The 26,030-nt window shown below is 40.5% G+C and overlaps 1 pseudogene; it reads left to right on the top strand.

Moving 5' to 3' along the window:
* The first annotated feature begins 12,457 nt into the window (after nucleotides 1-12,457).
* On the top strand, nucleotides 12,458-13,819 carry LOC123935062 (annotated as a pseudogene).
* Nucleotides 13,820-26,030: the final 12,211 nt, after the last annotated feature.

The raw sequence follows: 26,030 nt of genomic DNA, 5'->3' as shown, positions 1-26,030 counted from the left end.
GGAAGAAGTCAAACTCTCTCTCTTCGCAGATGACATGATTCTTTATATGGAAAACCCCAAAGACTCCACCCCCAAACTACTAGAACTCATACAGCAATTCAGTAACGTGGCAGGATACAAAGTCAATGTACAGGAATCAGTGGCTTTCTTATACACTAACAATGAAAATACAGAAAGAGAAATTAGAGAATCGATTCCATTTACTATAGCACCAAGAACCATAAGATACCTGGGAATAAACCTAACCAAAGAAGTAAAGGACCTGTACTCGAGGAACTACAGAACACTCATGAAAGAAATTGAAGAAGACACAAAAAGATGGAAGACTGTTCCATGCTCTTGGATTGGAAGAATAAACATTGTTAAAATGTCTATACTGCCTAGAGCAATCTATACTTTTAACGCCATTCCGATCAAAATTCCACCGATATTTTTCAAAGAGCTGGAGCAAATAATCCTAAAATTTGTATGGAATCAGAAGAGACCTCGAATTGCTAAGGAAATGTTGAAAAACAAAAACAAAACTGGCGGCATCATGTTACCCGATTTCAAGCTTTACTACAAAGCTGTGATCACCAAGACAGCGTGGTACTGGCATAAAAACAGACACATAGACCAGTGGAACAGAGTGGAGAGCCCAGATATGGACCCTCAACTCTATGGTCAAATAATCTTGGACAAAACAGGAAAAAATATTCAATGGAAAAAAGACAGTCTCTTCAATAAATGGTGCTGGGAAAACTGGACAGCGATATGTAGAAGAATGAAACTCGACCATTCTCTTACACCATTCACAAAGATAAACTCGAAATGGATAAAAGACCTCAACGTGAGACAGGAATCTATCAGAATCTTAGAGGAGAACATAGGCAGTAACTTCTTCGATATCAGCCACAGCAACTTCTTTCAAGATATGTCTCCAAAGGCCAAGGAAACAAAAGCAAAAATGAACTTTTGGGACTTCATCAAGATCAAAAGCTTCTGCACAGCAAAGGAAACAGTCAACAAAACAAAGAGGCAACCCACGGAATGGGAGAAGATATTTGTAAATGACAGTACAGACAAAAGGTTGATATCCAGAATCTACAAAGAACTTCTCAAACTCAACACACACAAAACAGATAATCATATCAAAAAATGGGCAGAAGATATGAACAGACACTTCTCCAACGAAGACATACAAATGGCTATCAGACACATGAAAAAAATGTTCATCATCACTAGCCATCAGGGAGATTCAAATTAAAACAACATTGAGATACCACCTGACACCAGTTAGAATGGCCAAAATTAGCAAGACAGGAAACAACGTGTGCTGGAGAGGATGTGGAGAAAGGGGAACCCTCTTACACTGTTGGTGGGAATGCAAGTTAGTGCAGCCACTTTGGAGAACAGTGTGGAGATTCCTGAAGAAATTAAGAATAGAGCTTCCCTATGACCCTGCAATTGCACTGCTGGGTATTTACCCCAAAGATACAGATGTAGTGAAAAGAAGGGCCATTTGTACCCCAATGTTTATTGCAGCAATGGCTACGGTCGCCAAACTGTGGAAAGAACCAAGATGCCCTTCAACGGATGAATGGATAAGGAAGATGTGGTCCATATACACAATGGAGTATTATGCCTCCATCAGAAAGGATGAATACCCAACTTTTGTAGCAACATGGACGGGACTGGAAGAAATTATGCTGAGCGAAATAAGTCAAGCAGAGAGAGTCAAGTATCATATGGTCTCACTTATTTGTGGAGCATAACAAATAACATGGAGGACATGGGGAGATGGAGAGGAGAGGGAGTTGAGGGAAACTGGAAGGGGAGATGGACCATGAGAGACTATGGACTCTGAAAAACAACCAGAGGGTTTTGAAGGGGCGGCGGGGGGTGGGGGGTGTGGTGGGGTGGGAGGTTGAGGAACCAGGTGGTGGGTAATAGGGAGGGCACGTACTGCATGGAGCACTGGGTGTGATGCCAAAACAATGAACACTGTTATGCTGTAAATAAGCAAATAAAAATAAATAAATAAATTTTTAAAAAAAGTGTATATGTTTTATTAACAGGAAGGTTGGAAGACAAGTCACCTGAAAGTCTGGGACAAGGAGGGCCCTCACATGTGCCTGAGAACACTGCTCAGCTAGTTTATCCAAATCAGTTCCTGTCAAGATAGATTGACCTGTACTTCTAACAACCTGTTTAAAACCAAAACAAGACAAAACAAAACAAAACACAAACAGGAAAAAACACACACCAGGCTGAAGAAAAGCAAAAGAAAAATGTCAAAAATCCTGTATTCTTCTTTAGGGCATAAGATTCAAAAGGTCAACTTTTTCTTCTAAGTCCAAGCCCAAGAGTTAGAAGAGTCCTAGTTTGGATGCATTGATTTATTTTATGGGAAGCAGCCTTTATGAACTAGCAACACAGTGGTGACTGCAAAAACTATCATCTAGCTGTGATAAAACAGACTTCACCGAGCAGTTTCTGTCAGCCATCTTAAAACAGAGGTGTAGAGGGCACCTGGGTGGCTCAGTGGGTTAAGCCACTGCCTTCGGCTCAGGTCATGATCTCAGGGTCCTGGAATCGAGTTCCGCATCGGGCTCTCTGCTCAGCAGGGAGCCTGCTTCCGTCTCTCTCTCTGCCTGCCTCTCTGCTACTTGTGATCTCTCTGTGTCAAATAAATAAATAAAATCTTAAAAAAAAAAAAACCAGAGGTGTAGAACTCCAAGGGTTTCACACTTCAGGCACCAGACACAGCAGTGTCCTGTGGCAGGCAATGTCTATTGGAAGCAATAACCAGCATGGGGGCCATGGCTCTGGTATTAGGGAAAAGTGCTACAGAGTCCTTGAACAAAAGGAACCATGGTGACCTAGTGGAGATCAGCTTATAATGGAAGTAGTAGGGAACCAACAATGTCCTTTTCTGATTGCCTCTGCATGAGGGTTTGGTCCTTTGTTGCTGGTTTTCTTCTCTAGTCTCCCCCTTATCCCTTATCCCTAAAACTCTATGAAGAGTTTGCTGAGGAAAAGGTCTTGAAAGGAAGAATTTTTAACAGCTGGGGTAACCAAATATGTACTTCACTAGGCCTTAGCCAGGCATCTCTGCAACATAACTGCCCCCCCACCCTTTCTGAAGAGAGGTTGGAATGTCTTGGACAGAACTTTTGTTAAACAGCAAAAAATCCAAGGGCATTTGTGTGGGAAAGTGTGAGTAAGCATCTAGATGTTTGTGGATTAAATATTACACTATTGGAAGAAATAATTTGCAAGTGACACATGGAACATGCAAGAAATATCACATTACTTAATTTTCTTAATTTTTTTAAGATTTTGGAGGAGGGGCAAGATAGTGGAGAAGTAGGAGACCCTGTTTCAACTGGTCCCCTAAAGTGAGCTAATTATCGACCAGAACATTCTGAACACCCATGAAATCAGCCTGAGATGTAGGATTATACATTTCTGGATCTCTATGGGGGCAGAAGGCACCAGTGGAGAGGTAAAGCTGAGTGGGAATGATTGGACTGATATCGGAGGATAAACAGAAAGGGAAGCACTCAAAAAGAGCAAAAGATCTTAAGGAGTAACTGATGGAATCAGGTGGTCATGGACACGGGCCTAAGCCCACAGTCCCAGGTTGGCCACTGCTGGCAACCACCCGTGACAGAGAGAGTGTGGCGGAGCCCTATCCCCAGTTGCGTGGCTTGCATCACAGCTTGGCTCCGCTGGGCACACTCCCGCCCCCACATGAGGGAGTCTGGTGAGAGCACCAGCCTGTGCTCCCTAGAACTTTAGCACACTGCAGGACCGGGGTCTGACCCACTCCCCACCCACACCTGAGAAAGCTCCATCCAGGTGCTAACAAGCGGTCTCTAGGAAGGGCCAAGGGTCCTAAAGGAACACAATGTGTAAACCTGGCGATTCACAGACCTGTACCCCTGGGGCTAATAATACATTATATGTTTATTTAAAAATTATTAGAATCACAAAAAGTAGTAAGATTGATGACTGGGTTTAAAAGGCAGAGACAAAATTATTCCTTGCCACTCACAGTGTGGTCTATGGAGCAGAAGCACGCTCATTGCTGGGACCTTTCAGAAATGCAGACACTCAGGTCCTGCCCCAGACCTACTGAACCAGGATCTGCATCTTAATATAATCCCCAGGGGATTATTATGGACATTAAAGTTTTGAGAAGCAAGCACGTGGTCAAGCAATTATCTACATGAAGGAAGCTCTGGGAAGGTTCTCCTATCTTCAAATATTAACTACTCTTAGGTGAAACAGTGATCAAAATTTAGTCATTAAACATTCTTTGGATTTCTCTTCTTGTGGTATTTATTAAAAGAATACCAGCAGGGACGCCTGGGTGGCTCAGTTGGTTAAGCAGCTGCCTTCGGCTCAGGTCATGATTCCAGTGTCCTGGGATCGAGTCCCATATCGGGCTCCTTGCTCGGCAGGAAGCCTGCTTCTCCCTCTGCCTCTGCCTGCCTCACTGCCTACTTGTGATCTTTCTCTCTCTGTCTCTCTCTCTCTCTCTGACAAATAAATAAAAAAATAAAATCTTAAAAAAAAAGAATACCAGCAGTAATACTACAACTTAAAGTGTGTAGTTGATTACTATTTCCAAAGACTTCATACCTCTGATCTCACCTGATATCTTTATGGTGGGTAACCCATTAAACCAATGCACCCTAATCATTCTACCAATAAATATGAAGTTAGGTCAATACTGTATTGCTTTTGCCTAAAGGCCATTGAAAACTTCAAGAATACTATGGTGGTAATCATTTTGCAATATGTAAGTGTATCAAACCAATATATTGTATACCTTAAAATTTATAGTGTTTTATGTCAGTTATATCTCAAGAAAGCTAGAAAAAAACTCTAAGAATAACATACAAGTACAGAGAAACTCAAATAAATTATGAATTCAAAATAAGCATAAGATATAAGTATTATGAGACAAAAAGTAATATAGTGAGGATAAATTCCTAAGCATGAGGCTATAGAATTGTTCATAGAATCCCAGAAGGGATCTTCATGATTGGGTAGATTTAATTATTATATCTAAAATAACATTCATCCTGGGGTGCCTGGGTGGCTCAGTGGGTTAAGCCACCCAGGCACCCCCTGATGAGACTTCTTAACAGAACATTTTGTTCATTAATCTAAAGTGCTTAAAGTGAATTCATGGCAGACACGACACCTCAATTAAGGTCAATATAGAAAGATGCTCTTATGTCAATATTTTTTTGTACATGAATGTACATAGAAGCTTAAGATATGACTTTATTTTTAAGATTTTTATTTATTTGACAGAGAAAGACACAGTGAGGGGGAAAAACAAGCATGGGGAGGGAGAGAGAGAAGCAGGCTTCCCGCAGAGTGGGGAGGCAGACTTGGGGCTCAATCCCAGGACCCTGGGATCATGACCTGAGCTGAAGGCAGATGCTTAACAACTGAAGCCACCCAGGTGGCACTTATGTTGATATTTTAAAATATATGTGGGAGATATACTGAAGGTGGAGGAGTAGGGGACCCTAAGTTTTTCTAGTCCCTCAAATACAGATAGATAGTTATCAAATCATTCTGAATACCTGTGAAACCAATCAGAGATCTGAGAAAAGAAATGCTACAATTCTACAGATATAACTGTGACCACTTTTTGGAAGGTAGGGTTGGCAGAGACTTGAATCTGAGGTATTCTATTGGAGGATACAATAGGGGAGAGGGGAGAGCAGAGGGGAGAGAGCCTGCTTAAGGAGGCTACTGCAAAGTATTAGAAGCATTGCAGTGCAGTGCAAAATCAGAACTTTTAGAAGTCTGCTAGAGTGGGGGATGTCCCTGGCTTAAAGGTGCTCAGGTGGTGAAGTAGGGTGAAATCCCAGGTGGGACAGTATTGTCTCAGGATCCCCGTGGTCACAAGAAGAACAGGGGTGCCTGATTGTGGCAAAGTTCCCAGGCGTAGGAGCCAGGAAGCAGACTCAAACAGTGAGTCCAGGTGCTGGCTTTCTGTTCTGTGCTGCCATAAACTGTACTGCTGCACGGTTGTGGAACCGCTTTACCCACAGGGGTCCAGCAAAAGACAGAAGCGTGGTGAGATTCCCCCTCCCTTGCCAGGGAGGAACAGCATGGGTTCACACCACAGGAGTCTGTAAAATTTGGAGATTTGAAACTTAGTTGCCTGCCTGAGATAAAAAGGCCCGGACAGTCAAAGTCTAGCTGAACACAGAGTTCAGATGGAAACTGTGAAGACAAGAGTGATTGACTACTTTTCTGGGAGGGATCGCTAAAGAATGGAGGGCATGAACTTTCAGCTCTGGGCTAGAGTGTGGGATGCTGCCATTTTCATCCTTCCCATTGGTGCTGAAAGCCTTCAGGGAGCAAAACAGTGCCACATGGTAGAATCCGGAGTCACTTACACTGAGCGTGACCCCCTGACAAGAGAAGCACATTTCCAGCAGGACAAGGGCACAGGAGAATCAGCACAACAGGTCCCTCCCCAGAAGACCAACAGGAACAACTGGTCCACACCAAGTTTACCAATCAGCACTGTAAAGCATCAGCTCTTGGGCAAAACAGTATATAGCATCTGTGGGTTTTGTTATTATTATTAAGTCTTTTGGTTTTATTTTTTCAATTATTTTATTTTTTAAATTCTATTTGTATTCTTTTTAAATTTTTTTTTATTTTTATATATACATTCTATATATTATCTTTTGTTTCCTGTCACTGTATTTTAATTTAGAGTGTGTGTGTGTGTGTGTGTGTGTGTGTGTGTGTGTGTGTGTTTCTTTCTTATTTTGGATCTAGTTTCTTTTAACAAGCAGACCAAAACACACCCAGAATCTAGTATTTTGTTTTGTTTCTGGTTTGGTTTTTTCTAATTGTTCTGGGGTTTTTTTCTGGTTTGTTTTGTGGGGGTTTTTTGTATTGTCATTGTTGTTATTGTTGTATTTTTCTTTCTTCTTTTCTGAACAAAATCATGAAATGGAAAAATTCATCCCAAGGGAGAGAATAGGAGGTAGTACTCCTATTAAACCCAAGGATTTAATCAATACAGATATAAGTAAGATGTATGAACTAGAATTTTAAAACAATGATTATAAAGATACTAGTGAACTTTAAAAAGGCATAGAAGACACTAGAGAATTCCTTACTGTAGAAATAAAAGCACTAAAATCTAGTCAGGCCTAAATTAAAAATGCTATTACCAATATGTAATCCCAAATGGAGAACTCTAAAAAGGAGGATAAATGAGGCAGAAGCGAGTAAGTGATATAAAAGATAACATGGTGGGAAATAAGGAAGCTGAAAAGAAAAGAGGAAGAAAACTACTGGATCATGAAGAGAGACTTAGAGAACTCAGTGACTCCATAAAGCAAAATAATGTCCAAATAATAGGGGTCCCAGAAGAGGAAGAGAGGGAGAGAGGAACAGAAGGCTTATTTGAACAAATCATAGCTGAGAAATTCCATAATTTGGGGAAGTAAATAGACATTCAAATCCAGGAGGCACAGAGAATGCCCTCAAAATCAAAAAAAATTGGTCAACACCTTGACAGGTAATAGTGAAGCTTGAAAATTTCAGAGATAAAGAGAAAATCCTGAAAGCAGCCTGAGACAAGAATTCTTTAACTTACAAGGGTAGACACATAAGGCTGGCAACAAAACTGTCCAAAGAGACCTGGCAGACCAGAAAGGACTGGCATGATATATTTAGTGTGATAAATGGGAAAAATGTGCAGCCAAGAATACTTGATCCAACAAGGCTATCATTCAGAATAGGAGAGATAGTTTCCAGGACAAACAAAAACTAAAGGAATTTGTGATCACTGAACCAGCCCTGAAAGAAATATTAAAGGGGATTCTTTGAGCAAAGAGAGCACAAAAGCAATAAAGACCAAAAAGTATCACAATGTACAGGAACAGCAACTTTACAGGTAAAAAAAAATGGCACTAAATTCACATTTTTCAATAATTACTCTGAACATAAATGGACTAAATGTGCCAATCAAAAGACATAGGGTATCACAATGGATAAATGAACAAGATCCATCAATATGCTGTTTACAAGAGATTCATTTTAGACCCAAAGACACCTCCACATTGAAAGTGAGGAGGTAGAGAACTATTTATCATGCCAATGGACATCAAAAGAAAGCTGTAGTAGGCATTCTTATATCAGACAAAGTGGATTTTAAACCAGACTGTAATAAGAAATGAAGAAGGACCCTATATCATAATAAAATTATTTATCCTGCAAGAAGATCTAACAATTATAAGTATTTATGCCCCTAATGTGGAAGCACCCGAATATATAAACCAATTAATAACAAATTTAAAGAGACTCATTGATAATAATACAATAATAGTAGGGAACTTTAACATCCCACTCACAGCAGCAGATAGATCATCAGATCAGAAGATCAACAAGAAAACAAGGGCTTTTCATCTATGAAAAAACCACCCCAAATATCATTCTCAATGGAGAAAAACTGAAAGCTTTTCTGCTAAGGTCAGGAACACGGCAGGGATGTTCATTATCACGACGGCTATTCAACATAGTACTAGAAGTCCTAGCCTCAGCAATCAGACAACAAAAAGAAATTAAAGGCATCCAAATTTAAAAAAAGGCATCCAAATCAGCAAAGAAGTCAAACTATCACTCTCTGAAGATGATATGATACTATATGTGGAAAACCCAAAAGACTCCACTTCAAAACTGCTAGAACTTGTACAGGAATTCAGTAAAGTGTCAGGATATAAAATCAATGCACAGAAATCAGTTGCATTTCTTTACACCAACAACAAGACAGAAGAAAGAGAAATTAAGGAGTCAATCCCATTTTCAATTGCGCCGAAAACCATAAGATACTTAGGAATAAACCTAACCAAAGAGGCTAAGAATCTATACTCAGAAAACTATAAAGTACTCATGAAAGAAATTGAGGAAGACACAAAGAAATGGAAAAATATTCCATGCTCCTGGATTGGAAAAACAAATATTGTGAAAATGTCTATGCTACCTAAAGCAATCTACACATTTAATGTAACCCTATCAAAATCCCACCCATTTTTTTTCACAGAAATGGAACAAATAATCCTAAAATCTGTATGGAACCAGAAAAGACCTCGAATAGCCAAAGGAATGTTGAAAAAGAAAGCCAAAGTTGGTGGCATCACAATTCCGGACTTCAAGCTCTATTACAAAGCTGTCATCATCAAGACAGCATGGTACTGGCACAAAAACAGACACTTGGATCAATGGAACAGAATAGAGAGCCCAGAAATAGACCCTCAACTCTATGGTCAACTAATCTTCGACAAAGCAGGAAAGAATGTCCAATGGAAAAAAGACAGCCTCTTCAATAAATGGTGCTGGGAAAATTAGACAGCCACATGCAGAAAAATGAAATTGGACCATTTCCTTATACCACACACGAAAATAGACTCAAAATTGATGAAGGACCTCAATGTGAAAAAGGAATCCATCAAAATCCTTGAGGAGAACATGAGCAACAACCTCTCTGACCTCAGCCTCAGCAACTTCTTCCTAGGAACATCGCCAAAGGCAAGGGAAGCAAGGGCAAAAACAAACTGTTGGGATTTCATCAAGATCAAAAGCTTTTGCACAGCAAAGGAAACAGTTAACAAAACCAAAAGACAACTGACAGAATGGGAGAAGATATTTGCAAACGACATATCAGATAAAGGGCTAGTGTCCAAAATATATAAAGAACTTAGCAAACTCAACAACCAAAGAACAAATAATCCAATCAAGAAATGGGCAGAGGACATGAACAGACATTTCTGCAAAGAAGACATCCAGATGGCCAACAGACACATGAAAAAATGCTCCACGTCACTTGGCATCAGGGAAATACAAATCAAAACCACAATGAGATACCACATCACACCAGTCAGAATGGCTAAAATTAACAAGTCAGGAAATGACAGATGCTGGCGAGGATGCGGAGAAAGGGGAACCCTCCTCCACTGTTGGTGGGAATGCAAGCTTGTGCAACCACTCTGGAAAACAGCATGGAGGTTCCTCAAAATGTTGAAAATAGAGCTACCCTATTACCCAGCAATTGCACTACTAGGTATTTACCCTAAAGATACAAATGTAGTGATCTGAAGGGGAACGTGCACCCAAATGTTTATAGCAGCAATGTCTATAATAGCCAAACTATGAAAAGAACCTAGATGTCCATCAACAGATGAATGGATAAAGAAGAAGTGGTATATATATACAATGGAATACTATGCAGCCATCAAAGGAAATGAAATCTTGCCATTTACGATGACGTGGATGGAACTAGAGGATATTATGCTTAGCGAAATAAGTCAATAGGAGAAGGACAACTATCATATGATCTCCCTGATGTGAGGAAGTGAAGATGCAACATGGGGGGTTTGGCGGGTAGGAAAAGAATAAATGAAACAAGATGGGATCAGGAGGGAGACAAACCATAAGTGACTCTTAATCTCACAAAACAAACTGAGGGCTGCTGGGGGGAGGGGGGGGAGGGAGAGGGGGGTGGGGTTATGGACATTTGGAAGGGTATGTGCTCTGGTGAGTGCTGTGAAGTGCGTAAACCGGGCGATTCACAGACCTGTACCCCTTGGTATATAAATACATTATATGTTGATTTTAAAATTTTTTTAACCTTAAAAAAAAGAAAAGAAAAGAAAACAAGGGCTTTGAATGACACCCTGGACCAGATGGACTTCATAGATACATTCAGAACATTACATCATAAAGCAGCAGAATATACATTCTTCTCAAGTACACATAGAACATTCTCCAGAAGAGATGACATACAGGGTCACAAATCAGGTCTCAACCTGTACAAAAAGACTAAGATTATTATGTGCATATTTTCAGACCACAATGCTTTAAAACTTGAACTCAATCACTATAGAAAATGTGGAAATAACCCAAATACATGGAGGTTAAGGAGCATTCTACTAAAGAATGAATAGGTCAACCAGGAAATTAAAGAAGAATTTTTTAAAAATACATGGAAAGGGGCACCTGGGTGGCTCAGTGGATTAAGCCGCTGCCTTCGGCTCAGGTCATGATCTCGGGGTCCTGGGATCAAGCCCCGCATCGGGCTCTCTGCTCCGCAGGGAGCCTGCTTCCTCCTCTCTCTCTGCCTGCTTCTCTGCCTACTTGTGATCTCTGCCTGTTAAATAAATAAAATCTTTAAAAAAAATACATGGAAACAAACTAAAATGAAAACACAACAGTTCAGAACCTCTGAGATGCAGGAAGAATGGTCCTAGGAGGGAAGTATATAGCAATACAAGCCTTTTTCAAGAAACAAGGAAAGTCTGAACTACACAACCTAACCTTATACCTAAAGGAGCTGGAAAAAGAACAGAAAAGAAAGCCTAAATTCATCAGGAGAACAGAAATAATAAGCATTAGAGCGGAAATTTAAAAAACAGTAAAACAGAACAACAAAACTAGGAGCTGGTTCTTTGAAAGAATTAGTAAGTTTGAGGGGTACCTGGGTGACTCAGTTAAGAATCTGCCTTTGGGGGCGCCTGGGTGGCTCAGTGGGTTAAGCCGCTGCCTTCAGCTCAGGTCATGATCTCGGGGTCCTGGGATCGAGTCCCGCATCGGGCTCTCTGCTCAGCGGAGAGCCTGCTTCCCTTCCTCTCTCTCTGCCTGCCTCTCTTGTGATTTCTCTCTGTCAAATAAATAAATCTTTAAAAAAAAAAAAAGAATCTGCCTTTGGCTCAAGTCATGATCCTGGGGTACTAGGGTCAAGCCTCACATTGGGCTCCCTCCTCCTCAGGGAGACTTCTCCCTCTCTCTGTGCTCTTGCTCTCTCTCTCTCAAATAAATAAACAAAATCTTTTAAAAAAAAGGAATTAATAAGACTGATAAATCCCTAGCCAGATTTATGAAAAAGAAAAGAGATAGGGTCCAAATAAATAAAATCATGAATGAAAGAGGAGAGATCACAACCAACACTGAAGAAATACAATTATAAGAGAACATTATGAGACATAATATGCCAACAAATTAGGCAATCTAGAAGAAATGGATGTATTCCTAGAAACATATAAACTTTCAAAACAGGAAGAAATAGAAAACCTAAACAGACCTCATGACCAGCAAAGAAATTGAATCAAGCATCAAAAATCTCCCAACAAACAAGAGTCCAGTGCCAGATGGCTTCCTAGGGAAATTGGACAGTCACATGCAGAAATATGAAATTGGACCACTTTCCTACACTATACACAAAAATAAACTCAAAATGGATGAAAGAATTAAATGTGAGAGAGGAATCCATCAAAATCCTGGAGGAGAACACAGGCCGCAACTCCTTTGATCTCAGCCACAACAAATTCTTGCTCGACCCATCTTGAAAGACAAGAGAAACAACCACAAAAATGAACTATTGGAGTGTCAACGCCACGGACTGAGTTGGCGTTTGAGTGTCCGGACGGGGAGTAAACATGGCAGCGGTGTTTAGGTGTAGCTGCAGGATCCTAAAAAGTGTTTCTTGTTTTGACTGGAGATCACAACATACAAAAGCTGCCCTACAGCATGAACCAAAATTGGGATTTAATTTTTAGCTCACTGAACAGCAAAAAGAGTTTCAAGCTACTGCTCGTGAATTTGCCAGGGAAGAAATAATCCCAGTTGCTGCAGAATGTGATAAAAGCTGCGAGTACCCTGTCCCCGTAATTAAAAGAGCATGGGAACTTGGCTTAATGAATACACACATTCCAGAGAGTTGTGGAGGTCCTGGACTTGGAATTTTTGATGCTTGTTTAATTACCGAAGAATTGGCTTATGGATGCACAGGGGTTCAGACTGCTATTGAAGCAAATACTTTGGTGCAAATGTCTCTTCTTATTGCTGGAAATGACCAACAACAAAAGAAGTATTTGGGGAGGCTGATTGAGGAGCCACTGATGTGTGCTTACTGTGTAACAGAACCTATAGCTGGCTCTGATGTAGCTGGTATAAAAACCAAAGCAGAAAGAAAGGAGATGAATATATTAATGGTCAGAAGATGTGGATAACCAATGGAGGAAAAGCTAATTGGTATTTCTTATTGGCTCGTTCTGATCCAGATCCAAAGACTCCTGCTAATAGAGCCTTTACTGGATTTATTGTGGAAGCAGATACCCCAGGAATGCAGATTGGAAGAAAGGAATTGAATATGGGTCAGCGATGTTCAGATACAAGAGGAATTGTGTTTGAGGATGTGAGAGTGCCTAAAGAAAATGTTTTAATTGGTGAAGGAGCTGGTTTCAAAATTGCAATGGGAGCTTTTGATAAAACTAGACCTCCAGTCGCAGCTGGTGCTGTGGGACTAGCACAAAGAGCTTTGGAAAGCTACCAAGTATGCCCTGGAGAGGAAAACTTTTGGAAAGCTGCTTGTAGAGCACCAAGGAATATCATTTTTGCTGGCTGAAATGGCAATGAAAGTTGAACTAGCTAGATTGAGTTACCAGAGAGCAGCTTGGGAGGTTGATTCGGGTCGCCGAAATACCTACTATGCCTCTATAGCAAAGGCATTTGCTGCAGATATTGCAAATCAGTTAGCTGCTGATGCTGTGCAGATTTTTGGAGGCAATGGATTTAATACAGAATATCCTGTAGAAAAACTAATGAGGGATGCTAAGATCTATCAGATTTATGAAGGTACAGCACAAATTCAAAGACTTATTATAGCCCATGAACACATTGGCAGGTATAAAAATTAAAGAGATAGCTATAGAAATGATTAACTGTTGAGTGATTAGAACACAACCTACTGTTTAAGCTCCAAAGAAGAGAATGAGCTTTAAGATTTTTTCTGCTAAAACTTTAAAATAAGTACTCTTACACTAAACTCATGTAGCTGATTCTAATACTAGTTTTCCACTTTTGTTTAACTTTGACTTGCTTTTTCACAAAAAGATTAGGTTTCATTAAAGTTATGTGTTATCTTTAGTACTACTGTACTTGAATTACATTAACCTAGAAAAGCATATTTGTTTTGTTACATTAAGCACTTAAAGAAACAGAAGTTCTTTTGATTTCAATATTTTTCCAATGACATTTTTTTAAAAATGGGCTTATAAAAGTATTCAGAATGTTTCAAAATTTACATTGAGAAAGCATTATAAGATTTGGATGCCATCAGATAACTTGATAGTGTCTTTGTAGACTTAATGTTATTGGGGGAGTTTGTTTTGCTACAATTTGGAAAGCATTTGTTTTCAGTTTTTTACAAAAATACTTAAAAATTTGATGTTCATAATTCTCTCACCATATAATGACCAGAAGATATTGAAAACCTTGTTTAATTCTAAATCTGCATTTTACTTGCCTTATTTAGAAATAAATAAAATCTGCCTTAAAATATTTTTATATGAGTCCTGGTATCCGGGTAGGCTTTGGTCTGTTGTATCTCTTTTCCTGTGCATATATTATAAAAAGAAATAAAATTGTTGAATGCCTACTAAAAAAAATGAACTATTGGGACTTCATTAAGATGAAAAGCTCTTGCTCAGCAAAGGAAACAGTCAACAAAGCTGTAAGGTAACCTACGGAATTGGAGAAGATATTTGCAAATGTCTTATCAGATAAATGTCTAAAATGCAAAATCTATAAAGAATTAATCAAACTCAATACCCAAAAAGCAAAAAATCCAGTGAAAAAATGTTCATCATCACTAGCCATCAGGGAGATTCAAATTAAAACCACATTGAGATACCACCTTACGCCAGTTAGAATGGCCAAAATTAGCAAGACGGGAAACAATGTGGGTTGGAGAGGATGTGGAAAAAGGGGAACCCTCTTACACTGTTGATGGGAATGCAAGTTGGTGCAGCCACTTTGGAGAACAGTGTGGAGATTCCTCAAGAAATTAAAAATAGAGCTTCCCTATGACCCTGCAATTGCACTACTGGGTATTCACCCCAAAGATACAAATGTAGTGAAAAGAAGAGCCATCTGTACCCCAATGTTTATTGCAGCAATGGCCACGGTCACCAAACTGTGGAAAGAACCAAGATGCCCTTCAATGGACGAATGGATAAGGAAGATGTGGTCCATATACACTATGGAGTATTATGCCTCCATCAGAAAGGATGAATACCCAACTTTTGTGTCAACATGTATGGGACTAGAAGAGATTATGCTGAGTGAAAGAAGTCAAGCAGAGAGAGTCAATTATCATATGGTTTCACTTATTTGCAGAGCATAACAAATAACACGGAGAACATGGGGAAATGGAGAGGAGAAGGCAATTGAGGGAAATTGGAGAGGTAGATGAACCATGAGAGACTATGGACTCTGAAAAACAATCTGAGGGTTTTGAAGGGGCAAGGGGTGGGATGTTGGGGGAACTAGGTTGTGGGTATTATGGAGGGCACGCATTTCATGGAGCACTGGGTGTGGTGCAAAAGAAGGAATTCTGTTACGCTAAAAAGAAATTAAATAAAAAAAGTTAAGTAAGCTAGGTTGTTCCCCACTTTAAGCAACTTATATTTATATTGCATGTTACAAAGAATAAATTTAAAATTGTCCAAAAAAAAAAAAATGGGCCAAAGACACAGACATTTCTCCAAAGAAGAACTACACATGGCCAACAGACACAGGAAAAAATGCTCCACGTCACTCAGCATCAGGGAAATACAAATCAAAGCTACAATGAGATTTTACCTCTGACCACTCAAAAAGAGCTAAAATTAACTATTTAGGCAACAACAGATGTTGGCGAGGATGCAGAGAAATGGGAACCCTCTAACACTGCTGGTGGGAATGAAATCTGGTGCAGCCACTCTGGACAACAGTATGGAGGTTCCTCAAAAACTTAAAAGTAGAGCTACCTTTTGACCCGGTAATTGCACTACTATATATTTACTCAAAGAATACAAAAATACTGATTTAAGGGGACACATGCACCCTGAAATTTATAGCACTGGTATCAATCAAAAATAGCCAAATTATGGAAAGAGCCAAAAATACCCATCACATGATGAATGGATAAAGAAGTTGTTATATATATTTATATATCTACATACACATACACGTATAAAATGGAATATTACTGAGTTATCAAAAAGAGTGAAATGTTGGGGGGAGGAGTCAAGATGGCGGAGAAGTAGCAGGCTGAGACTACATCAGGCAGCAGGAGATCAGCTCGATAGCTTATCTAAACATTGCAAACACCTACAAATCCAATGGGAGATCGAAGAGAAGAAGAACAGCAATTCTAGAAACAGAAAATCAACCACTTTCTGAAAGGTAGGACTGGCGGAGAAGTGAATCTAAAATGATGGGAAGATAGACCGCGGGGGGAGGGGCTGGCTCCCGGCAAGCGGCACAGCAATGGAGCACAAAATCAGGACTTTTAAAAGTCTGTTCCACTGAGGGACATTGCTCCAGAGGCTAAACCAGTGTGAAGCCCACGCGTGGTCAGCGTGGCCCCAGGTCCCGCAGGGTCACAGAAGGATCGGGGGTGTCGGAGTGTCGCAGAGCTCGCAGGTATTAGAACAGAGAAGCCGGCTACAGAGACAGAGCCGAGGACTGAACTCTCAACTCAGGGTTACCTTGAACTGGTCGCGGGCTGGGTGAGCTCGGAGTGCGGCTGGAGGCTGGGGATACGGGAGTGATTGGGTGCTGTCCTCTGGGGGCGCATTGAGGAGTGGGGCCCCAGGCTCTCGGCTCCTCCGGGCCGGAGACTGGGAGGCCGCCATTTTCATTCCCGTCCTCCGGAACTCTACGGAAAGCGTTCAGGGAACAGAAGCTCCCAAAAGTGAACCCGAGCCGATTACTTGTTCCGGCCCCCGTAAGGGCGGTGCAATCCCGCCTCGGCAAAGACACTTGAGAGTCACTACAACAGGCCCCTCCCCCAGAAGATCAACAAAATATCCAGCCAGGACGAAGTTCATCTATCAAGGAAAGCAGGTTCAATTCCTAAGACAGCAGCGCAATTCCAGAGGAGGAGAAAGCAAAGCACGGAACTCATGGCTTTCTCCCCATGATTCTTTAGTCTTGCGGCTAATTCAATTTTTTTTTCTTTTTTCAATTTTTTTTTCTTTTTTTCTTTTTTCTTCTTCGGCTAAATTTTTTAAAACTTTTACCCTTTTCTTTTTTAACGTTTTTTGACTACTTTATCTAAATATATATATTTTTTCTTTCTTTTTTATATTTTTTCTTTATTTGTTTCATTTTTTAAATTTTTTTCTTTTTATTTTCCTGAACCTCTTTTCATCCCCTTTCTCCCCCCCACAATTTGGGGTCTCTTCTGATTTGGTTACAGCGCATTTTTCTGGGGTTTTGCCACCCTTTTAGTATTTTATTTGATCCTTCATATCCTCTTAGCTGGACAAAATGACAAGGCAGAAAAAATCACCACAAACAAAAGAACAAGAGACAGTACCGAAGGCTAGGGACCTAATCAACACAGACATTGGTAATATGTCAGATCAAGAGTTCAGAATGACGATTCTGAACATTCTAGCCGGGCTCGAAAAAGGCATGGAAGATATTAGAGAAACCCTCTCTGGAGATATTAAAGACCTTTCTGGAGAAATTAAAGAACTAAAATCTAACCAAGTAGAAATCAAAAAAGCTATTAATGAGGTGTAATCAAAAATGGAGGCTCTCACTGCTAGGACCAATGAGGCAGAAGAAAGAATTAGTGATATAGAAGACCAAATGACAGAGAATAAAGAAGCCAAGCAAAAGAGGGACAAACAGCTACTGGACCACGAGGGGAGAATTCGAGAGATAAGTGACACCATAAGACGAAACAACATTAAAATAATTGGGATTCCAGAAGAAGAAGAAACAGAGAGGGGAGCAGAAGGTCTATTGGAGAGAAATATTGGAGAGAATTTCCCTAATATGGCAAAGGGAACAAGCATCAAAACCCAGGAGATGCAGAGAACCCCCCTCAAAGTCAACAAGAATAGGTCCACACCCCGTCACCTAATAGTAAAATTTACAAGTCTTAGTGACAAAGAGAAAATCCTGAAAGCAGCCCGGGAAAAGAAGTCTGTAACATACAATGGTAAAAATATTAGATTGGCAGCAGACTTATCCACAGAGACCTGGCAGGCCAGAAAGAGCTGGCATGATATATTCAGAGCACTAAACGAGAAAAACATGCAGCCAAGAATACTCTATCCAGCTAGGCTATCATTGAAAATAGAAGGAGAGATCAAAAGCTTCCAGGACAAACAAAAACTGAAAGAATTTGCAAACACCAAACCAGCTCTACAGGAAATATTGAAAGGGGTCCTCTAAGCAAAGAGAGAGCCAAAAAGTAGTAGATCAGAAAGGTACAGAGACAATATACAGTAACAGTCATCTTACAGGCTAATAGTGGCACTAAATTCATATCTCTCAATAGTTACCCTGAATGTTAATGGGCTAAATGCCCCAATCAAAAGACACAGGGTATCAGAATGGATAAAAAAACAAAACCCATCTATATGTTGCCTACAAGAAACTCATTTTAGACACGAAGACACCTCCAGATTTAAAGTGAGGGGGTGGAAAACAATTTACCATGCTAATGGGCATCAGAAGAAAGCTGGGGTAGCAATCCTTATTTCAGATCAATTAGATTTTAAGCCAAAGACTATAATAAGAGATGAGGAAGGACACTATAGCCTACTCAAAGGGTCTGTCCAACAAGAAGATCTAACTATTTTAAATATCTATGCCCCTAACGTGGGAGCAGCTAACTATATAAACCAATTAATAACAAAATCAAAGAAACACATCAATAATAATACAATAATAGTAGGGGACTTTAACACTCCCCTGACTGAAATGGACAGATCATCCAAGGAAAAGATCAACAAGGAAATAAAGGCCTTAAATGACACACTGGACCTGAAGTACATCACAGATATATTCAGAACATTCCATCCCAAAGCAACAGAATACACATTCTTCTCTAGTGCACATGGAACCTTCTCCAGAATAGATCACATCCTGGGTCACAAATCAGGTCTCAACCAGTATCAAAAGATTAAGATCATTCCCTGCATATTTTCAGACCACAATGCTCTGAAGCTAGAACTCAATCACAAGAGGAAAGCTGGAAAGAACCCAAATACATGGAGACTAAACAGCATCCTTCTAAAGAATGAATGGGTCAACCAGGAAATTAAAGAAGAATTGAAAAAATTCATGGAAACAAATGATAATGAAAACACAACTGTTCAAAATCTGTGGGACACAGCAAAGGCAGTCCTGAGAGGAAAATATACAGCAGTACAAGCCTTTCTCAAGAAACAAGAAAGGTCTCAAGTACACAACCTAACCCTACACGTAAAGGAGCTGGAGAAAGAACAAGAAAGAAACCCTAAACCCAGTAGGAGAAGAGAAATCATAAAGATCAGAGCAGAAATCAATGAAATAGAAACCAAAAAAAAAAAATGGAAAAAAATCAATGAAACTAGGAGCTGGTTCTTTGAAAGAATCAATAAGATTGATAAACCCCTGGCCAGACTCATCAAAAAGAAAAGAGAAAGGACCCAAATAAATAAAATCATGACTGAAAGAAGAGAGATCACAACTAACACCAAAGAAATACAGACAATTATAAGAACATACTATGAGCAACTCTACGCCAACAAATTTGACAATCTGGAAGAAATGGATGCATTCCTAGAGACATATAAACTACCACAACTGAACCAGGAAGAAATAGAAAACCTGAACAGGCCCATAACCAGGAAGGAGATTGAAACAGTCATCAAAAATCTCCAAACAAACAAAAGCCCAGGACCATACGGCTTCCCAGGGGAATTCTACCAAACATTTAAAGAAGACCTAATTCCTATTCTCCTGAAACTGTTCCAAAAAATAGAAATGGAAGGAAAACTTCCAAACTCATTTTAGGCCAGCATCACCTTGATCCCCAAACCAGACAAGGATCCCACCAAAAAAGAGAACTACAGACCAATATCCTTGATGAACACAGACGCAAAAATTCTCGCCAAAATACTAGCCAATAGGATTCAACAGTACATTAAAAGGATTATTCACCACGATCAAGTGGGATTTATTCCAGGGCTGCAGGGTTGGTTCAACATCTGCAAATCAATCAATGTGATAGAACACATTAATAAAAGAAAGAACAAGAACCATATGATACTCTCAATAGATGCTGAAAAAGCATTTGACAAATTACAGCATCCCTTCCTGATCAAAACTCTTCAAAGTGTAGGGATAGAGGGCACATACCTCAATATTATCAAAGCCATCTATGAAAAACCCACCGCAAATATCATTCTCAATGGAGAAAGGGGAACCTTTTTACAATGTTGGCGAGAATGCAAGCTGGTGCAGCTACTCTGGAAAACAGTGTGGAGATTCCTCAAAAAGCTAAAAATAGAACTAACCTATGAGCCAGCAATCACTTTACTGGATATGTAGCCAAAGGATACAAAAGTATTGATTTGAATGGGCACATGCACCCCGATGTTTATAGCAGCATTATCAACAATAGCCAAACTATGGAAATAATAGAATATTTATTTTTTTATGAAATCTTTTCATTTGCAATGATGTGGATGGGGCTAGAGAGTATTATGCTAAGAGAAATAGCCAGAGAGAGACAAACACCATAAAATTTCACTTGTATGTGGAATTTAGGAAACAAACAGATGAATGCATGGGAAGGGGGGGGAAGGAGGAGAAAGGGAGAGGTAAACCATAAGAGACTCTTAAAAACAAACTGAGGGGTAATGGGGGGAGGTGTTAAATGGGCAATGGGTATTAAGGAGGGCACACATTGTGATGAGCACTGGGTGTTATATGTAAGTGATGAATCCCAAAATTCTAGTCCTGAAACTAATATGACACTATGTGCCAACTAACTAGAATTTAAATAAAAACTTGGAAGAAAAAAATTAAAATTCTGTGTTTTAAACAAATGCCTTAGGTGTGTAGTCAGGGATGAGTTCTTAATGCAGTGGTTTTCAAGTGCAAGCATTTATCAGACTCACTTGGAAAGCTTTTAAAAACAGATTGCTGGGCCCCAGCCCCAGAGTTTTCAATTCATTCAGTCTGGAGAAGGGCCCAAGAATTTGAATTTCCTCCAATTTCCCAGGTAATGTCGATGTTACTAGTCCAAGGACCACACTTGGAACAACTGGCAAAGCCTGTCTGAGTTTGGCCTTGATATCAAACAATTCCCACAGTCTCTTCCTCATTCTGCCCCTCCACCAAACAAGTGTAGAGGGAATTAGAGCTAAGCAAACTCTCAGTTAGCAAGACAATCTTTACCCTCTGTACCACTACAGAAAACAATCAGTCACAAGCCTCTCAAGGTTGTCAAGTATGACAGACATAAACACACCTCAGACCACCTGCTGCCTAATGTAAATTTCTCAACAACTGCTGGCCCCTGAAGGGCACAGCTGGCCCAATAGGGAATAGCAGTCCATGACCTCACTGTTTTGCTGGGGCCTACCTAATTCAGAGTGCAACCAGGGGACCTCAGTCTCTATGCAGATGTGTCTGCAACCAAATAAAACAATTTTCCAGCAGGACATAACTCTGAGAACAGAAGCCTAATCCTACAACAATTATGAGGTTTATCACTGCCTCAAGAGAACGTTCGAGCTTCTTTTCCAAGGCTGATGACCCTTTGCTTTTACTCCCACTCCTCCACCCCCAACCGTACCCCCCTTATCCTTCAAAGGCATTCCTGAGCTTGCACATAAGAGCAGAGACTAAAGGACTTTACCCCTAAGATGTGGGGAAAAGTCCTGGGAGGGTTTTTAGAATACAGGGTTTCATGAATCACATGAAACCAGAGAGTGTGATACTCCTTCAAATAACACTCCATGGGGCACCTGGGTGGCTCAGTCAATTAAGCATCTGCCCAGCAGGAAGTCTGCTTCTCCCTCTGCCACTCCCCCCACTCATGCTCTTTTGCTCTCTGTCACTTTTTCAAATAAATAAATATCCCAAATAACAAATAACACCCCACATCCCAAAAAGGCACTCTAACGAATAATCTCAGTTGAAAGTTTGCTGCGATTCAAACTACAAACCTTGTTGTTGCTGTTGTTGTTCTGAGCTTTCTTTGTAAAGTTGGGAAGAATGTTTGCTTCCACTTCTACTCCTGGAAGTTTCTTGACAGTGCTAGTATTTGAAAATTCAGCTGGGGATGGGGAAGATGAATGAGAAGGTGATTCACAGTGCGTGCTCTAGTCTGAGGGGGGTCAACAGGACTTGAGGCCCAGAGGAGATGACTCAAAATTGCTTAGCACATTATCATAACAATCCCGTTCCATAACTTGCAGTGAAGTTTTACAGAAGAGGAAGGTTTTACAGGAAAGGAAAGTTTTACAGAAGAGAAGTAGCCTGACTTTGCACTCAGCTGGTAAGTGGTATATATAATTGAGATTCAAACTCAAGCCTCTTTATCTCAAATCCAGTGCTCTTACCCCTTCAACACAGGTGGTGCAAACATGGAACTTGATGCCTGTTCCCCAAAGGCTACTGCATGGCCTATGGGTGAGGGGAGCCAAAACGCTATCTATAGTTCTACCTCCTTCCAACTACTTACTCCTGGCACTTCTGAGGTGTGGTGAAACGTAATCAAGAACCACTATAGTGGTCAAAATGAAAATTCACTCTAAGCTCGCATGTTATTTTAGAGAGATTACTAGGCTGAGAGTGGAAGTACGTTTTTAAGGCACTGTGACAAGGGGCACAGTGTAGTAACAACTCACCTAGCTTAGGATACACATGGGGAGCCCATATTCTTATTTTCCCAGTTTTATTAAGATATAATCAACAGGGGCACCCGGGCGGCTCAGTCGTTAAGTGTCTGCTTCAGCTCATGTCATGATCCCTGGTCCTGGGATAGAGCCCCACATCAGGCTCCCTGCTCAGCGGGGAGTCTGCTTCTCCCTCTCCCTCTGCCTGTCCTCCTCGCTTGTTCTCTCTCTCTCTCTCTCTCTCTCTCCCTTTCAAACAAATAAATAGAACCTTAAAAAAAGATACAATTGACATATATAACATTATGTAAGTTTAAGGTGTACAACATGATGATTTGTGAAATGATTGCCACAATAAGTTTAGTTAACATCTATCACCTCACATACTTACAAAGTTTTTTCTCCTCGTCCTGAGATTTTTTTTTGGCATGAGATCTTTTAAGGTCTACTCTCTTAGAACATAAGCAATAGCACGGAGGGCCACGGGGGAAGGGAGGGAAATCCAAAGGAGGAGAAATCAGAGAAGAAGACGAACCATGAAAGATCATTGACTGTGAGAAACAATCTGGGGGTTCAGAGGGGATGAGGGTGGGGGGAGGGGGTAACAAGGTGATAAGTATTAAGAAGGGCATGTGCTATGATGAGCACTAGGTGTTATACTTAACTAAGGAACCGTTGAGCACTACATCAAGGACTATGTACTACACAGCAGTTAATTAAATATAAGTACATAAATAAATAAATAAAAGATGTACTCTCGACAATTTCAACCTGTACCCTAAAGTGAGCTGATTACCTACCAAAGAACTCCGACCACCCATGAAATCAGCCTGAGATCAGAATTATACACGTCTGGATCTCTACAGGAGCAGAAGACGCCAGTGGCAGGTAAAGCAGACTGGGAACGTCCAACTGATATCGGAAGATAAACAAAAGGGGGAGGGAGCCACCAGAGGTGACTGATCGGAAAGTAACACCCCAACACGAGAGTGCTCTGCGTCTGGGGAACAGCATTAACTTGGAGTCTGGTTGAAAGCACTCAAAAAACAAACAGCAAAGGATCGCGGGGGGTAATAGTGGGAACCTGGGCAGTTAGGGTCAGGGACCTAAGTCCCCGGAACCCAGGACAGCCTCCCCTGGCGCTGAGCCAGTGAGAGTGCAGCGGAGAAATCAGGTCTCTGTCCCTGAGCCACCAGTGCGCCTGAGCCACCAGCGCGCCCGAGAACGAGTGGGGTCTGGCTCCCGTGAAGGGCTGGGAGCCTGGCCAGACAGCAATCCTGAAAGGCGCACGTCCCACACCCTCCCTTGAGATAGGTGCTCATAGGCGCTAGCCTGGAGCTCTGGCATCTGGAAAAACCAGACATTCCCAGCCCGGGACAGCGGGAAAATCTCAGTGTGCGATCTCTGCTCCGAACCTCTCTGGCGGTCTGGAGCTGCCCAGACAGCCACCGCTGCCCTGGTTTTGGGTACAATGAGGAGCTCCTGCATCCCCAGGGACAGTGACTCAGAACCGACTCTGCCAGCAGCTTTTGCAAAACAGTCTGAGGCTTCTCTCTGAGAGGGAGGTTGGGGTGCTGTTTGCTCTCCTCTAAACCTCCAAAAACTATCAAAAGCTGTCAAGGCGAGAGAAAGCAGATGAAAGAACATAAAAACCCCCAGAGAACAAAAGGCTGAAAAAAACAGTTTCCTGAAAAAAAAAAAAAAAAAAAAAAAAGAGCTCACCCCCTTGAGGGGATCGGGAGGACCTAACTCAGGGAACATCATTGTCTGAAAACCCACGTGGCAGGCCCCTCCCCCAGAAAACCAACCAGGAAGGAAGAAAAAAAAAAAAGACTACAAGAGAACAATCACCACTACTTCATAAATACAACTTTTATTTTTAACTCTTTACCAATATTCTGGTTCTTTTTTTTTTATACATACAGATAATTTTTTAACCTATTTACCATCACACTGAGATGTCCAGTACATCAAATTCTTTAATAACCTTCTAACCTGAACTTTTTGATACATACACCCGTGTTTTTCTTTTGCTTTTCTATTTTTTTAATTCTTTTTTAATTTTAACTTAGTTTAGTCTAGTTTATTCTTTTTTAATTTTTATTTTCTACTATACATATAGAGTTAAACTTCAAGGTAATCCCCTTTCCCCAATCAATGCTACCCCTATAGACAAACCAATTTCTAATCCCCCTGTAACTTAGGAAAGTTGAGTCCCTTAACAAAAACATCAAGATACCTTCAGGAAGAATCAAAATAACCTTCCTCACCCACACTGAGAATCTATAACCATTCTCCCAATTTTTCCTTCTGTCAGTGTTTCTGTGAATTTGTGTTTGTCCTGATAATATATAAACCTTATACTTGGGGTTCTTTCTGATGAGGTTCTTCCTTTTTTTTTTTGCCTATATATACATATTTTTTTCTCTTGTCATATACTTTTATCACTCTTTTTGTCTGTCTGTTTTTGTTTGTATACTCCACAAATCTTACCTTGTGGCCCATTTGGGCTGAGCCTTCTCTTTTATCTTCCCTTTTTTTCCTATCTCTCTCTCTCTTTTTTTTTCCTTTTTTCTTTCCCCTTTTTTTTTCTTTCTTCTTCTCTATTTCTTTTTCTTTTCGTTTTTCTCTCATGTGGGTGGGGAATCCTGATTGCACAGAAGGGTTCCACAGTGCACATTGACTGCACCACAATCGATAAGTCCAGCTGCATCTGTTTAGTCATCTCTTACCAAAATGACTAGGAGGAGGAATACCCAACAGAAGAAAAATACAGAGGATGGGCCTTCTGCAACAGAGCTAATGGCTATCGACATAGACAATATGTCAGAAAAGGAATTCAGACTAACAATTATCCAGGCAATAGCTAGGTTGGAGAAAGCCATGGATGACGAAACAGAATTGATTAGGGCAGAACTGAAAGCCACCAGGGATGATGTTCACAATGTTAGGGCAGAACTGAAAGCCACCAGGGATGATGTTCAAAATGCTCTCAATGAGTTCCAATCTAATCTAAATTCTCTAAAAGTTAGGGTAACTGAGACAGAAGATAGAATTAGTGATCTGGAGGACAAACAGATAGAGAGAAAGGATCAGGAGGAAGCCTGGAACAAACAGCTCAGAAGCCACGAAAACAGAATCAGGGAAATAAACGATGCCATGAAATGTTCCAACGTCAGAATTATTGGAATCCCTGAAGGGGAGGAAAAAGAAAGAAGTCTAGAAGATATAGTGGAAGAAGTTGTCTATGAAAATTTTCCCAATCTCACGAATGGAAACAACATTCATGTACTAGAGGCAGAAAGATTTCCTCCCAAGATTTTA

Source organism: Meles meles, chromosome X (genome assembly GCF_922984935.1).
Source record: "Meles meles chromosome X, mMelMel3.1 paternal haplotype, whole genome shotgun sequence".
Classification (NCBI taxonomy): domain Eukaryota; kingdom Metazoa; phylum Chordata; class Mammalia; order Carnivora; family Mustelidae; genus Meles; species Meles meles.
This window is presented reverse-complemented; position numbering and strand designations above follow the sequence as displayed.